The sequence below is a fragment of the Schistocerca gregaria genome, chromosome 4 (genome assembly GCF_023897955.1).
Source record: "Schistocerca gregaria isolate iqSchGreg1 chromosome 4, iqSchGreg1.2, whole genome shotgun sequence".
NCBI classification, from domain to species: domain Eukaryota; kingdom Metazoa; phylum Arthropoda; class Insecta; order Orthoptera; family Acrididae; genus Schistocerca; species Schistocerca gregaria.
Window position 1 is genome coordinate 375,221,599 of NC_064923.1, and position 14,651 is coordinate 375,236,249.

Genomic DNA, 14,651 nt, shown 5'->3' on the forward strand with positions numbered 1-14,651 from the left:
CCTGGGGGAGCCTTAACAAACGGTGAGACAACAAAGTTATCCTACAAGGGGTTCCACATTCACCGATCGATGGATATACGGAACCCTAAAAAGAAGAAATAAGATTAAAAACCAACGAAACCAAGCTCCTGAACAAGATAGGTCGATCGAAGAGTTTGATTATAAAAGGAATACAGATATTACGGAGAAATTGAAAGTATTTGATATAAACGAGAACGATAAAAACGGATGCAAAACAAGGGACAATGGAGGAGTCAAGATTATCACTGCATTTTCCGCAGTATATTTCGCAAGGTAAACGTGTATTGGAAGATCAGAAAAAAGGAAAAAATAAAAAAACAAAGGACGATATCAAATGTAATTGCAGCAGGCCGGGTAGGCCTAACGCACGACAGCATAAGAAGATGATGAACAAGAAGAAGAAGAAAAAGATGTTAGTTGAAAACTGTGGTGACAGAAAGAGTATCCGGTCACATACGACGGGATAAAAGCTAGGAATGAGAGACGTGCGGTATTCTCTTCTATAAGAGCCCCACACGTAAGATTATACGGTAACCCTTCGTCCTCCACAAAATGCCGTCTTTATCGGAGCTCGCCACGGTAAAGTTTAGTCTGGTAAACAGCGGTGTTTCACCTTGCACAGCAAGGCAAGCCGTACCCCCTGCACCGTAAGAGCCACTAAGGCGGGCAACAACAATATTTACGCCTATCCCCTACGGAACCATCACAATCCGCATAGCTCCGGCGCTCTTTTACATCCGAGCGAGTCTTCGGCGAAGAGCCGACCTCGTTCCGGAGAAAGAAGACAAAAAGAACTCGGCAAACAATCCCCGAGAATTATACGAGCGCAAAGGCGAAGCGCGGCGAGAAGTATTTATGACGGCCATATGGCAGGCAAGCAAAGCAGCTGCGAACGACGATCAACGCCGGAGCTGTTTGCGGGGAGCCCGGGGCGCATCTGGTGCCGCCCTCTGCGGCCGTAACGTGTACCGGCTATAAATAAAATTCCGGTACAGCGCCGGAGCGCCGCGAAACGCTGTGCTGTAGTGCGCGGCCGTGTCGGCAGCCATTGTTCTGTGTGTGGTCTACGGGGGTGGTGCCCGTAGGCGCAACTTTGCACTAGGCACTTATTACGTGGGACCACCTCTACTCATCCCTGAAAATGGTCGATCGTTTGTGTTTCGATACGTTACGTTAGCTCTACGGACGTTACGTTAATTTGGCTCGGATTATTTTCTGCGTCAAATTTTATTGTTAACCCAAGCTTACTAAGAACTCCTAATCTTAATCGCCAAGAGTCGGCTCTCACACTAAAAGTACATTTGGCACTTTCTTTAATGGAGGCATATCTATGTTGCGAAAAGAAAAAGAACGGAATTATGCGAATGGGAAGGAAATCGCTAGATGTGATGCACATCATGTACAAAACAAATGATTGCTATTTCAGAAAAACTGGATGAATTATTCAAGAGAAAGAGATTCACAAATTGAATAAGTAACGCATTGGTCCAACCCAGGTCCTTATGCAAGCAGTTATTCGGTTGGACATTGATTGATAGAGTTGTTGAATTTCCTCCTGAGCTACATCGTGTCAGATTCTGTCCAATTGATGCGTTAGATCGACAAAATCCCGAGATGGTTGGAGAGCCTTACCCATTACGGTCCAGACGTCGTCAACTGGGTGCAAATCAGGCGGCCTTGCTGGCCAAGTTGGGGGTTGGCAAGCGCGAAGGCTGGCAGTAGAATCTGTCGCCGAGTGGGGGCGGACATTATCTTGAAGTATAAGCCCTGGACGGCTTGCCATGAAGGAAAACGAAACGGGGTGTATAATATCATCCACTTACCGCTGTGCAGTAAGTATGCCCCGGATGACGTTCGAAGCGCCACTGCTATGAAATGATATGCCACTCCAGACTTCTGGTTCTCGAGCCATATGGTGGCCGACGCTCAGGTTAGTATCCCACCGCTCTCCGGAGCGTCTCCAGACGCGTTACCGGCCTGGAATCCCACTGGCTGGAATAGAGTTGTCTTCGGTGATGAGTCCCGCTTCGAATTGAGACCCAATATTCGGCGAAGACGTGAAAAAGTATGATCTCACAGGAATTTTTACATTATTTCTTCTCTTGTCGTCGTACTGCAAGTGTGTGTGTGTGTAGCGAAATATACTTAGTGTCGATTCTATTTAATTCTCCTCTTCCATTAGATTCAACATGTAATACACTGGAGTATACCTTGACTAAAATAACTTCGTGGTTGATATTTCAGTGAGTCGAGGGGGTAGACATCAGCAAATCGCAGTTGTTTCTCGGTCTCCACGTGCTTGCTTCTTTGACCTGTAGGTTCATGCGGCGTCTTGGCAAGTGAGGCAGATTACAGGCGGAGAGGGATGAGCCGAATATGGAGTAATTCGCATGGATCGCATACATACAGCTAGCCAACACCACAACACTCTCTTCTCGCCCCACCCCCACCCAACATGTCGAAGTACTGTTTTATTCTATGTGAGTCTATCGCTATTTTTCCCTAAATGACGCAAGGAAAATGCTGAGAAGATTGCTTAAAAAAGTTCCGTATGACAACCTCCCATATTCTTCTCCAAGCCAATCTCCTGTTTCACCTTTCCGATAATGAGGACACGTGAAACTCTCATCTTTCATTGCCCACATCCATACCCGAGGTCCCCAACGACAGCAACGATATGGGTCTGGTCTCGGAAGAAAATCGTAGTTCTGAACCATTAAGAGCCACTGATGACATAAACCTTTAATTGCCACACATTTCGATAGAAACGATCGCCATCAGGCGAGGTAAAACTATTTACGTGAACCTATATGTACGATGTTTACTGTAACGTCAATACTAATAAAAAGTTATATTGCTTCACTGTTGTCTACACTAAAATAAAAATTTAACTGGAGTGATACAATTATGTGTTTTTAATTTTGTTGGGTGAATAGTAAGAATCATACCACACAAGCTGACGTAAGTAATTTTACATTGCGTTATGGTAGTCGTTTCAATTGCAGCAGCCTTGGCGTCTCATAAATACGACTTCCAATATTTGCGAGCAGTGGGGTACCACGCCCAAAAGACATGTCTTTATTAGCGGCTTACATACATTTTATCACCACTTAAACGACAAAGAGATACGAGTGTTCTCAACGCCAGATTATCAATTTTCCACAGTGCCTAATCAAGCCCAATTCGATAATTATAGACGGTTTGCTGGAAAGAGGTTTATGTCTATCTCTTGCCTCGACTCCACATTACTCAACAAGCAATGAAACACAACACTAATTTGCACTCGTTCAAAGGATACAGCCTTGCCACTGTAGAAGGAGTTCGGAAAATTGTAACGGAAGCCGTCTCCATTATGATGTTGCAAATAATCATTTTGCCCACGCATCCCAAAACGTCTAATATTTTGTACAGTTTTTCCAAACAGGAGGAGATTGTCAGCTTACATCCGTAAATAACCAGACTTACTTGATTTCTTCTTCTGCATAGTTCCACATGATACTAATAGTGAGTAGTTGTAGAATTTATTATTAAGAACAGATGCTCATATTTGTTATGGAAGCCTCTGATAACAAAGTGGCACATTCCTTTCCAGTATACAAAGCATAGAACATCGAGTTCATCTGTAACCCATCTGTAATCTATTTAACTTAACGTCTGCTCTTCGAGTCTCCTATGTCATTCGGCTCGCCCTTCGTTCATCACGATCTGAGGCAGGCTTCATTTATCTCGAGCTGAATGCTTTTTTGGGTAAAACTCGTCATTTATTTACTTCTAGGTGATAAACTGAAACAGATGTATCGCACGAAAATCGTCATTTTGATCCTTGAGAATAGAACTTTAGCTCCTAAACATGTTGGACAAATAAAATGTTTTCACTGAGGAAATCGTATTATTAACAAACATGTCCCTAAACTTTAAAATATAAAGTGATAAAATAAAATGGCAGATACATACCCAGGTAGCCATCATGAAAAACGCACGATAACTGGGACGGTCGAACTACACCGGTCCCTGATTGTATGCGCCTGGTGGATTAAGGATGAGGGATGGAGTGGCGGCTAGCCTGTATTAGGTTTTTTGTGGTTTTCCACATCCCACTCGGTGAATACTGGACTGTTACACGATTCGCGAACATTTATAAAACTTTCGCTCATTTTTCGCATTCAGAATCGTGAGAGGGAGGACTGCTGGTTACCCTTTGAGTTAATCATGCCAGATCCGTTTCTAACCACCTGCGCCGATGCAGGACAGCGAACCAAGAAAGAAAAGAAGAAAATTAAAATGACATTTAAAGTCTAAATGAGCAAATCTAAATCGTGAAATACACTCCTGGAAATGGAAAAAAGAACACATTGACACCGGTGTGTCAGACCCACCATACTTGCTCCGGACACTGCGAGAGGGCTGTACAAGCAATGATCACACAGCGGACACACCAGGAACCGCGGTGTTGGCCGTCGAATGGCGCTAGCTGCGCAGCATTTGTGCACCGCCGCCGTCAGTGTCAGCCAGTTTGCCGTGGCGTACGGAGCTCCATCGCAGTCTTTAACACTGGTAGCATGCCGCGACAGCGTGGACGTGAACCGTATGTGCAGTTGACGGACTTTGAGCGAGGGCGTATAGTGGGCAAGCGGGAGGCCGGGTGGACGTACCGCCGAATTGCTAAACACGTGGGGCGTGAGGTCTCCACAGTACATCGATGTTGTCGCCAGTGGTCGGCGGAAGGTGCACGTGCCCGTCGACCTGGGACCGGACCGCAGCGACGCACGGATGCACGCCAAGACCGTAGGATCCTACCCAGTGCCGTAGGGGACCGCACCGCCACTTCCCAGCAAATTAGGGACACTGTTGCTCCTGGGGTATCGGCGAGGATCATTCGCAACCGTCTCCATGAAGCTGGGCTACGGTCCCGCACACCGTTAGGCCGTCTTCTGCTCACGCCCCAACATCGTGCAGCCCGCCTCCAGTGGTGTCGCGACAGGCGTGAATGGAGGGGCGAATGGAGACGTGTCGTCTTCAGCGATGAGAGTCGCTTCTGCCTTGGTGCCAATGATGGTCAACTACCCTGGCCAGCAAGATCTCCGGATCTGTCCCCCATGGAGCATGTTTGGGACTGGACGAAGCGTCGTCTCACGCGGTCTGCACGTCCAGCACGAACGCTGGTCCAACAGAGGCGCCAGGTGGAAATGGCATGGCAAGCCGTTCCACAGGACTACATCCAGCATCTCTACGATAGTCTCCATGGGAGAATAGCAGCCTGCATTGCTGCGAAAGGTGGATATACACTGTACTAGTGCCGACATTGTGCATGCTCTGTTGCCTGTGTCTATGTGCCTGTGGTTCTGTCAGTGTGATCATGTGATGTATCTGACCCCAGGAATGTGTCAATAAGGTTTCCCCTTCCTGGGACAATGAACTCACGGTGTTCTTATTTCAATTTCCAGGAGTGTACTTACAGACAATACCTACAGGGAAATTTATGTGAAAAATTTCTCAGCCCTTGAAAATAAACACTGGTGTACGACACGGTGATGGCTTATCCACAGCTGGCCGTTGTGACCGAGTGGTTCTATCCGCTTCAGTCGGGAACTGCGCTGCTGCTATGGTCGTAGGTTCGAATCTTGCCTCGGGCATGGATGTGTGTGATGACTTTAGGTTAGTTAGGTTTAAGTAGTTCTAAGACTAGGGGACTGATGACCTCAGATGTTAAAGTCCCATAGTGTTTAGAGCCATTTGAACCATTTTTGAGCTTATCCACAGTTACTTTTAATTCAGTTCTAGAAAAAGAGTAAGACATTTGGAACGAAAAAATAGATGAATATGAGAAATCGTCAATGAGTTTTGGAAGAGGAAACAAAAAAATGGAATGAACTGTATTGCTTTTGAAGATGAGTTTGCTTTATGTTCTGAAACTGTGACGCCTGCTGACATGCAATAAATATTTTAGAAGATGGTGCCAATAGAACTACCTTAAAAACTTCCATGGACAAAGAAAACAAATTTTCACCAAACTGAAAAATCCATCGAAATATATGAAAATTAATACTGGCCAAATAAAGAAAGTTAAAAGTACAATTGTCTTGGGAAGATAATCCAAGAAAATGGTTTGTCAATGCTGCCATAAGGGAAAGGATACATTATATTCAAAGGACTTAGTGTATTTCTAAAAAGTTCATAATAAAATGTCTGTTTAAAACGAAAAAATAAGGCTTTACAATACTATAATGAAGCCAGAATGTCTGTGTCAAGCGAATGTTTTGCATTAAACTATAATTTAGATAAGTTTTACTAGAAATACTAAAAAGGAGAATCACTGGGAAAATGTTGTAGGCACGAAAATCTACAGAGGCCTGGAAATTGTGAAGTAATGATGAATTTTATCGAAAAATGGAAAACATTTAAATAGTAATGAGACAAAGACTGGTATATTTTTGACGGTAATATCGAATCCAAGGCAGTACATAAACCAAAAATTTGTTCACATATTTGTGGGATAAGAAGTCAACAACAAGTAGGGTACACGGATTTAAAGGGGATTCCGGAAAAAAATTATATTAAATCTGTAGAAACTGTCGAAAGAAGTGTTTAGTAATAAGTACTTAATATGGGAGGATTAAAAGACAGGAGAATGAAAAAACTGGTCTAATTAGATGGGAAAAAGTGAAGGAGAAACACAGTGAACCTATTAGAGTACTGGAAGAAGAAGGAGAAATAAAAGAATAACGAATTATGAAATGGAACTGGCGCTTGTTTATTAGCTGGCCCTTCCGAGAAGAAAAAATTAATGGCTCGTAACTGACCATTTACGGGGCACATGAGAAAAGTAATGAAACTGCTAATACTGGGAACGATCTGACAAATACTGTGTTGTTCTACATGTGTAGAGCGGTGTGTACGTTCCTTCTAGAAGCTCAGTCCGTGTTTCAGCTCCGTGCAGGCATCACATGGGTTCTGAGATCACCTCAACGAAGCTGTGTTTTTTTTTTTTTTCGAAAATGGAACAGCGGAATTCAAAGCACATTATGTCGTCAAGTTTTGTATTAAATGTGGAGAATCCATAAGTGTGACCTTTCAAAAGTTGAAAGAGGCCTTATCAAGAGTACATGTTGTTCGCCAGCACAAATAATTTTTGGAATACCGAGGATACATTGAAGATGAACCTCGCTCAAGGAGACCGTCAACTTCAAACGTAGAATGTATGATTGCTACTGTGAGATCAGACCGGCGTTTAACAATAAGCATGATGGGAAACCTATTAAGATTAGATACTTTCAGTGGACAGCAAAATTACGACTGACGTTTTGCGCATGCGAAATATTTATACCAAAATGGTGCCAAAAACTTCACGCAATTTTTAACTTCAAAAGCTATCCTTTCTGTACCAGCGCTCTCCTGTTCACCTGATCTAAGTTCTTGTGAACCTTTTCTTCTCCTGAAATTTAAAAAGGTTTTAACAAGACGTCTTTTTGGGACTGCGGAGAGCATTCAAATGAATGTAACTGACATGTTAAATGCCCTACCAGCTGAAACCTTTCATTGTTGCTACACTAGTGCCCATTAAAATTGCTACACCACGAAGATGACGAGCGACAGAAGCGAAATTTAACCGACAGGAAGAAGTTGCTTTTCAGAGTTTTCCCACAACGTTGGCGCCGGTGGTGATACCTACAACGTTCTGACATGTGGAAAGTTTCCAACCGATTTCTCATACACAAACAGCAGTTGACCGGCGTTGTCTGGTGAAATGTTGTTGTGATAGTTCGTGTAAAGAGGAGAAATGTGTACCAACACGCTTCCGACTTTGACAAACGACGGATTGTAGCCTATCGCGATTGCGGTTTATCGTATCGTGACATTGCTGCTCGCGTTGGTCGAGATCCAATCACTGTTTGCAGAATATGGAATCGGTGGGTTCAGGAGGGTAATACGGAACGCTGTGCTGGATCCCAACGGCCTCGTATCACTAGCAGTCGAGATGACAGGCATCTTATCCGCATGGCTGTAACGGATGGTGCTGCCATGTGTCGATGCCTGAGTCAACAGATGGGGACGTTTGCAAGACAAAAACCATCAGCACGGACAGTTTGACGACGTTTGCAGCAGCATGGACTATCAGCTCGGAGACCATGCTGCGGTTACCCTTGACGTTGCATCACAGACAGGAGCACCTGCGATGGTGTACTCAAGGACGAACCTGGGTGCACGATTAGCAAAACGTTATTTTTTCGGATGAACCCGGGTTCTGCTTACAGCATCATGATGATCGCATCCGTGTTTGGCGACATCGTGGTGAACGCACATGGGAAGCGTTTATTCGTCATCACCATACTGGCGTATAACCCGGCGTGATGGTATATGCTGCCATTAGTTACACGTCTCGTTTCACTTCTTCTTCCCAATGACGTCACTTTGAATAGTGGACGTTACATTTCAGATGTGTTACGACCCGTGGCTCTACCCTTCATTTGATCCCTGCGAAACCCTACATTTCAGCAGTATAATGCACGACCTCATGTTGCAGGTTCTGTACGTGCCTTTCTGGATACAGAAAATGTTCGACTGCTGCCCTGGCCAGCACATTCTCCAGATCTCTCACCAATTGAAAACGTCTGGTCAATGGTGGGAGAGCAATTGGCTCGTCACAATACGACAGGCACTACTATTGATGGACTGTGGTATCGTGTTGAAGCAGCATGGGTAGCTGTACCTGTACACGCCACCCACGCTCTGTTTGACTCAATGCCCAGGCGTATCAAGGCCGTTATTACGGCCAGAGGTGCTTGTTGTGGGTACTGATTTCTCAGGATCTATGCACCCAAACTGCGTGAAAATGTAATCACATGTCATTTCTAGTATAATATACCTGAATACCCGTTTATCATCTGCATTTCTTCTTGTTGTAGCAATTTTAATGGCCAGTAGTGTGTCAAGACTGGCAACGACTCCGCCGGTGTGTAGCGGTCGAAGGGAATTATTCTGATGAGAACGATATTGTTGTTTGGAAGAAAGAAAACTTTACTAGATCAAAAATTAGTCTCATTACTTTTCTTACACACTTGGTAAAAATGTCATATCCATGCTTTGCCTCACGTACTTGCACAGAGAGAATACTCTGAACCCTACAAGTGTGTGAGGCAAAGCACAGATATGACATTTTCCTATACGGCGCGAGCACATTTCCTATATCACATGTTTGTATTCTAACCAGCCAACAGTTGCTCTTCTTTTTTCTGTTGTGTACACGCAAGGAGTCCGTCGTTGGTTCAAGTAAGATCGCAGCAGGTGCCAGACGCACAAACGCCGCACATTGCCTCCTGCGTTCGTATAGGAGTGGCTCCTATGTACGTATAGAACTGCACCCGGCTGGAAACGCATCAGAGTCGTGAGCGCTCCAGCGGTCGCCTGAATAAATCGTGCAGGGCGGAATGCGAGGCACAGTTAAGGGCTGCTAGCCGGGATCCCTTAATGGCCGCCGGGTCGATATTGGGTGCTATTTATGCTGTGCCAGCCGCCCAACCCGCCGCCCTTTGGTTTCCCAGCCCACGGTGACCTGCACGTGCCGAATGAATTAACAAGACGTACACCGAGACACAGGTTCTCCACGACCTTTCTTTTTCACTGTTCGCGTGCACCGCTCCGCTGCCAATTTGTTTCGTGCTCTTTCCCTGTGTTTCGCATCGTTTCGCGAGCTCCCGACGCCGCACAGAAAGACGAAGTATTCGTCCACTGATAAAGTGCACTGGGGGGTGTAGTCGTGAAAATAAAGCGGGAACCTCTCTGTTTGTATTGCCGAGTTTAAATGGCGGGCAGCAGAGTCCCGTGTAGTGTATCTCTCTCATCAACTGGCTCTTCTGTGAAATGAAAAGCTGCCGAGGTGGAAGCAAGCAGCAGAAATCGTTTAACCATAAACAACGGTCTTCCAATCACTGCATCTGTTACGCTCATTTCCTGATTGGTGAAAGTTTATTAGGTGCCTCATTAGCTTCATGAGCAAGGACGGACAAAGATGATAACAGCGTCGACACAACTGAATAATAGTGTGGAATAGAAATCTGATTTGGGGTCCTAGGACCAGCCTGTGTCGGGCTAGTTAATTTGAAGGTGGAACATTTTCTTTTATCCATCGCAGAGTATCACATAATTGTAGTTACCGCGATTTCTGTACACTTATGATACTGAATTTGATGTGACCTTTTCCTTAACAGAAAAAGGAAATGAAAACTGTTAAAAGCGGTGGTACACAGTAGGAGAAGGCGGGTGGTATGAGTAGGGTATCACAGGAAACGGAGGGATTCAAGTACAAATGACCGAATATTAGAATGAGACACTGAACCAGAAAGTAACGAAATATACAGCAGTTTTTACATCGTACCTCACAAGAAAATGTTCTCTTCTTAATAACGCCATTAATAAATTTTGAGCTGTAAGGGGCAATCAAAAACTGTAATTTGACAGCGTTGCTGCAGCGTGTATGTAACTTAGTGTGACACCGATGTGGGTATATAAGCAGTGACATGTGGACAGGGGTTAGGATGGCATTCATGTCTTGCTGGAGTGCGTTCGGTAAATACTGAAACGTTAAGTATGGCCACGTTATTAACAAATGCGTCCGAACAGGACCAATGTGCTACTGTTCTTTTCTTGCCTGACGAATAACAAATGCAGGTAGACATTCATCGGAGAATGAAGAACGTGTATGAGGCAGCACGTCTGTCGATATCGCCGTTGCGGAATGGTGCGCGACAATGGATGGGGCTGCTTCGCGAAAACGCACGCCTCATGGCACAAAATGTTACGCGGGGTCACGGAAATTCGAGTGGGTCGCACGCCCCACTGCACAAAACGTTACGCGGAGTCACGGCAATTCGAGTGGGACACACTCGAGCACCTACTCTGTAGTTCTCATCTCTCCTCCCCCCCTCCCCCTCCCCTTCCTCCACTCCCCATGGAATTATCACGCCTTCGGTCCCTTAAAAAAGCCTTGATGGTCGATGATTCCTGTCGGACGAGGATTTGCAGGAGGCAGTTGCGGACTTCTCAAGCAGCAGGAGATAGTGTTTTACGAAACGAGTATTTTCAACCTGATGCGTCTGTGGAATGAATGGCAGAATGCTTACGTCTCTTTTGCCTGGTTGGCTTATCCATTTCTGGACTGTACAAACGCAAACTTTTTAGCGTTCCTAATACAAAAGCTAACAAAGAACGATTTGATTTAGCTCTGGGATTTTCCCGCAGTGCCTAAATTATATTTCGTAGTTTCAGTTTTCTAAGAAACGAAAGAAGTAGGACATTTACCTTAGGCGTAGCTAGAGAATCTCGGTATCGTCTGTCTAGTGGAAACGCGAAAAAATGCAATTATTTTCACTGCTAGGAGTTCGGCTATTGTAAACGATTCATCTTTTTTGTTTGAAGACTGGATTGTGTAATGAACTGCTATATTGACTTGCAATAAATAGTAAATCAAATATAAATTTAGAAAGGGCAACTAATAAAATTTTTACTGACATTAATTAGTGGTTCATAGCCAATCCCCTGTCATTGAACTTCGAGAAGACCCACTATGTACAGTTCAGAACTTCCAAGAGATTTCTTTCTGATCTGTGTATAAAATATGATGACATATAAATACGAGAAGTTGAGAGTGCAAAATTCTTGGGATTACAACCTGATAATAAATTCAGTTGGGAGCAACATACCAAAGAACTGCGAAAGCGCCTAAACAAGTCTGTATTTGCAATGCGAATGATGTCAGACATAGGAGATATAAATATAAAAAAACTGGCATATTTTGCTTATTTTCACTCCTTTATGTCATATGGTATCATATTTTGGGGTAGCTCCACAAACAAGGAAAAAATGTTTAAAGTACAGAAGCCTATAATAAGAGTAATGAGTAGTGTAAATCCAAGAACATTATGTCGAAACCCATTCCAAGAATTGAGCATATAAGCCACATCTTCTAAGTATATTTATTCCTTAATCAAGTTTGTTGTAAATAATACATCTCTTTTTCCAACTAACTGCTAAGACACAGTATCAATACTAGGAATAAGAACAATATACATAAAGATTTGAAATCAATTACTCTTGGCCAAAAAGAAGTCCAGCATTCATCAACACATATTTTCAATAAGTTACCAGCAACCATTAAGAGTTTAGTTTCAGACAAGGCCCAATTTAAACATAATTTAAAAGAATTTTTGGTGGCCAACTCCTTCTATTCCATCCATGAGTTTCTCAACAAGTGCGGAAGACCATTTTAATGAAAATTTATTATACTTTAATTTTTGACGATACTTAGTTGTAACAGCCAAGTAACTACCTACTGTGCGAATGATGGATGTATGGAAAGCAGATGTAAGTTTTAAGTCTGTAAATTGTGGAAGATTAATTTTAAATATTGTACATAATCTGACTGTTCTTAACTGAAGATCACTGAAATGAATAATTTACTTTAATTTTTGACAATAATTGGTTGTAATAGCCAAGAAACTAGCAAATGTCTGAATGATGGATTTAATGAAAGCAGATGTAAGTATTAAACCTGTAAATATTAGAAGTTTAAATTTAATTCATTTACATAATTTTAGTGTTAATTGACTGAGAATCATTAAAATTACTGAAACTCAGGTTTTTCTAACTACACTTTTGTAATGTGTTCATCTGAAATGTTACACATGACTCTCTTTTATGGGTCTATGGAATCAATAATTAATCTAATCTAATCTATATATCATACGTGTTTGCTACTGATATTGGCATCTCTCTACAGTAAAGAGATTCATAAACGAATGTCCTTACTTGTAGGCGTTACTACCAGAGACCATTCTTTTAACGATCTCTATAAAAATTGTAGTGTAAAAATAGCAAGGATTTTATTTTTGTTCTTCCTATTAGTCTGGTCTCTTCGAATGAATGTCATCCTTCGTTAATGAGCACTATGATAAAAATAGGTATATGGATCGTTGCTTCTGCAACGATACACGTTTGTAATGCGGCGATAATAGATCATAGAATATGTGTTAAAATGAAGTCAATTCAACTACGGACACACAGTTATATGATAGTATTATGAATTTCAGCCTCACTTATTCTATCAAAAGAATGTACAGGATGCGTCACCGTGTATTAACTGTATCAAATTTGAATAATACACAAACTAACCACGAAACAAAATTGAACTTTTTACACAAAGTACGAATTTATTCAAGTTTGCCTACGAAATACTACATAGCACAAATTACGACCACTCACCGCTAAACAATACTCGAGACATTTCACTCAGTTTTTGAACATATCTTCCATTACTGCTAGAAGAATTACGGAAACTTCATTGTGAATTCGCTCTTTTAACAACTAGAAGGTTCTCGGCCTGTCGGAATAAACTCTCGCCTTCGAACAGCCTCATAGATAAGAGTCTGGCACGATTAAATCAAGCTAACGAGGCGGCCATTGGAAGCAAACGCGTTTGGAAATTATACGGTTATCAAACGCTTTACGGAGAACTTACTTGGTCTTGTTGGATATGTGGCTTGCCGCAACCGTCTTGTTGGAATCAATTTTTGTAATTAGTGGCGAGGGCTTGTCTGTGAGATGTTACGCACATGTTAGATGTTTTCGGGAGTTCCGACGGTGTTCCGGAGACCGGTTAACTTTCGATTCGATGCATTTGCAGATGCAGCGAAGTTTCCTACCATCTGAATATTATTCCACAGCCAGGAATTGGATACCGTGACTGAATCTCGAAATGCTTACGTAAGGCATATTGCGCGCGCAGAGCAGATTCGCCGAAGCGAAAATAGCACTCCACCACGAACGCATGATGTTGCTTCGACCAGTTCGACGTGATTACTGACCTGTATACGGGATGGACTCTCCACTCTACTAATAGACGATGCCACCGTCACTTTATCTTGTCTTAGTGCGAGTTATTCAAATTTGAATTCATTAAAACTGTAAGTAGGCTGTTTAGGTATTTATGTTGGTAACACCATGTAGCGCTCTATTTGAAAATCACTGACAGTGCTGTGTGCAGTCTTTGGCTGGTTTTCATGGTTGGAATTTGCTATTGTAGTGTTGGGCAGTTGGATGTGAACAGCGCGTAGCAGTTGGAGGTGAGCCGCCAGCAGTGGTGGATGTGGGGAGAGAGATAGCGGAGTTTTGAGAGCGGATGATCTGGACGTGTGTCCATCAGAGGCAGTAAGTTTGTAAGGCTGGATGATATGAACTGATATATATATATATATATATATATATATATATATATATATATATATATATATATATATATATATATATATATATATATAATGACTTTTGAACACTATTAAGGTAAACACATTGTTTGTTCTCTATGAAAACCTTTCATATGCTAAGTATGCCAATCAGAAGTTAGTGCCTTCAGTAGTTAGAGTCTTTTGTTTAGCTGGCAGTATTGGCGCTCGCTGTATTGCAGTAGTTCGAGTAAGGTTTTTGTGAGGTAAGTGATTCATGAAAGGTATAAGTTATTGTCAGTCAGGGCCATTCTTTGTAGAGATTATTGGAATTCAGATTGCGTTGCAGTAAAAATATTGTGTCAGTTTAGTGTTGATCAGAATAAGTAAAGAGAGAAATGTCTGAGTACGTTCAGT

General features: G+C 42.7%; 1 protein-coding gene across 2 annotated transcripts in view; it reads right to left on the bottom strand.

The window, feature by feature from the left end:
* The window catches only part of LOC126266694 (neural cell adhesion molecule 2), a 571,136-nt gene that overhangs the window by 202,146 nt on the left and 354,339 nt on the right, over positions 1-14,651 (bottom strand). The window lies entirely within an intron of this gene.